Consider the following 2,979-nt stretch of genomic DNA (forward strand, 5'->3'; position numbering starts at 1 on the left):
AATTTTTTTTTAAACTTTTTAATTAATTACTTTTAGGTTCTAATATTATTTATTTAAGTCAATTTTTTTGTTTTTTTTTTGTTTTTAAGGTTGATGTTACATCCCGTATTCCCATGCATTGGAAAGTGTGCGAGTTAAATGATATTAGTAACGGACACGAGGTTATTCCCCAAGCTTATAAGTGGTTAAAGTGATGGCACACACGTATCGTAAGGATTTGAAGTTAAACCAATCGAAGGAAATAAGTTTTGTCGATTTCAACATTTATTTGAGTAAAATACGATCCAAGCTGTAATATCCCGTATTTTGGGACTAGAATATTTAATCGTCCAACATGAGAAAATTTACATGAGCCCAGAGAATTTGATCATATTCAATGATGAAAAATCGAGAGCTCGGTGTACAAAGACGTTTGAGGTCCCGAAATAATTTAGGACTTTAAAAGTGTGACCACGGTGATTGAGAATAATATTTTGTGTGCACCAAAAGGGGCTATGGACTAGTGCTATGTCACATAATCATGGCAATGGGTATATGAAGTGTATTAAAAATAATTGTTATTAAAGTGAATTGAGATCAAGAAATTAATTATATGATTAGTTGGTATGTATTGTGGAATATTATATTTAAAACCTCTACTTTACATGTTTACCACTTCCACCGTCAAAGTAGTTCTTTAAAGCATTAAATAAGACTACTTCACATATAAATAGCATTAGATTTGTTTGTTAGTGCCTAGTTGCCTAACTTTAGATATAATAAGTTTTTTTTGCCGACATAAAATTTTCGGACCTCAATTCTCGCATACATTTGTATGATAACTTAGATTGCCTCTGGGAGAATTCATTCTTGAAGGAAGGTATATGCAGCACCTATTTTGTTGAAGCAACGTTTTCCTTCCAATTTCAACAAAGAGCAACCAGTGTTCTTCTCTTATTTCAAAGATTAAGTATAGCTATTTTTCTTCATCGATTTCATGGTTATGACATTGATTTTATCCGGATCTTAGCAAGTTGGAAATATACCTTGTGGTGAATTATCCTAAGATTGAGGTAAGATTTAATTTTTTGTATACACATTTTGGAGGCAATTTTAACATGTATAAGTTTGTGGATATATAATGAAAATAAAAGTTGTGGATGTTGATGTTGAAAGATGAATTGAGCCGTGTAGGGGCTGTTCTAAATAGGCATGGAAAACTTATTTTAAGTTGCATTATAGTTGTGATTGTCATGGATTATATGGCGAAGGGATGGGAAAGTTAAAATTGAAGTTGTGTTGATATGAACATGTTGTTGTTCTTGTTGAATTGAAGGAATTGGAAATATAATTGTATCCATATATTGTTGTTGGTATTTCTGTGTCAACAGGAGAGCAATTGGAAATTTGGGATAGGCGAACATATAGGGGAAGTGCTGCCGAATTTTCGCTAAAATTTTAGATGATAGGAAACCTAAACGAGAATATATAAGCTGAAATATAGGTTCTATAAGGATTGGGCTATAGACTGTGAACTAGAAAATATGGTACTAACGATGACGTTACTTTTATATAAATAGGCGAAAAGAGCGATGAGGCAAAAAGGATTCACGAATAGTCGCCGACAGGTATGTAAAGCAACCTTCTTTTCTTGGCATGCCTTAGTTTCACATAGGCTAGATTAGAGCCTTAAGGAAATTCCAAATCCGAAATCCGAGCATGATGATCTATATATATTCCTTGGCACTCTTATGTATGATTTGATGAAATATGAACCATTATGTTTTTGAAAGAAGTGATTTCCGAACTTTGCATAAAAAGGTTTCACTTTAAAGAATTTCGTAATTTTTGAATGCCATATCTTTTGCATAAAGGCTCGGATTGCTCCAATATTTTTATAGGAGTTCGTATGATGTATAATGAGTATGTTTTCCATAGGCGGGCCCGACTCGGGTCAATGCCCGTCCGTGGGTCCCGCGACTTTCCTTTATGTAATTCGGACAACTTTTGAAAGAATTTGGTATGATTATCATTTTGAATTTCAAGTATGGTCATTTACTTATATTTGAGTCTATGATAATGATTTTATGCATATGGTTACTCATGACTCTGCTCGTGCGTTCTGTTATATCTTTCGCCGGTTCCCGGGCCGGTTCTGTTGTCGTGCGCACTTTGATATACTCCGGAGTTATGCTGTGTTTATGGTTCACCGAGCTACTCGCAAAAGAGGGTCGGGTTCCACATATATTTGGTGTTATGCTGTGTATGGCGTTATGTTGTGATGTGATATGTGACGGGGATACGGAGATTTGAAACATTCTGGTGTTATGCTGTGTTATGGCGCCATCGACGGGCGGGCGACCATATTCTTCTGTACCCTACGCATGACTTATGTTTTAAAGTAAACATTTTGATATGTTGGATTTATACTTATGTTCTGTACTACTATTTCGTTTATGCCTCAGATTTGTTTCTGTATTCTCTGCTTTGCATACTCAGTACATATTTCGTACTGACCCCCTTTCTTCGGGGGGCTGCGTTTCATGCCCGCAGGTACAGACGCACAGTTTGGTGATCCACCAGTTTAGGACACCCTCTTCTGTTGTTTGGAGTGCTCCTCTTATTCCGGAGCCTACATTTTGGTATATATACTTGTTTGATGCATATGTATATATTTGTTCAGGGGTACGGCGGGGCCCTGTTCCGCCATATGATCCGTTTGGTCTGCTTAGAGGTCTGTAGACGTATTTGTGGGTGTGTGTGCCTACTTCTGTACAGTTGTGTTTATATGATTCTGTTCGTTATGGCAGCCTTGTCGGCGTGCATTTGTATATGTATTTTGGGCGGTTGTGCCATTTGATAGCCTTGCCGGCTTTTTGATATATGTGCATATGTTCGGCGATGTGTATTCTGCCGTCCCTTCTGAGTTTGATATGATTTGTGGCAGCGTGTGATATTTGTGCCCGTATACGCTATTTGTATGTGATTCGATTTGGATAA

General features: G+C 36.6%; 1 long non-coding RNA gene across 1 annotated transcript; it reads left to right on the top strand.

Moving 5' to 3' along the window:
• Window positions 1–703: 703 nt before the first annotated feature.
• On the top strand, window positions 704–2,979 carry LOC132606842 (uncharacterized). Its single transcript, XR_009570089.1, has 3 exons — window positions 704–1,052; window positions 1,560–1,607; window positions 2,533–2,979. It is a non-coding gene; the product is annotated as an uncharacterized LOC132606842 (long non-coding RNA).

Source organism: Lycium barbarum, chromosome 8, assembly GCF_019175385.1.
Source record: "Lycium barbarum isolate Lr01 chromosome 8, ASM1917538v2, whole genome shotgun sequence".
Lineage (NCBI taxonomy): Eukaryota > Viridiplantae > Streptophyta > Magnoliopsida > Solanales > Solanaceae > Lycium > Lycium barbarum.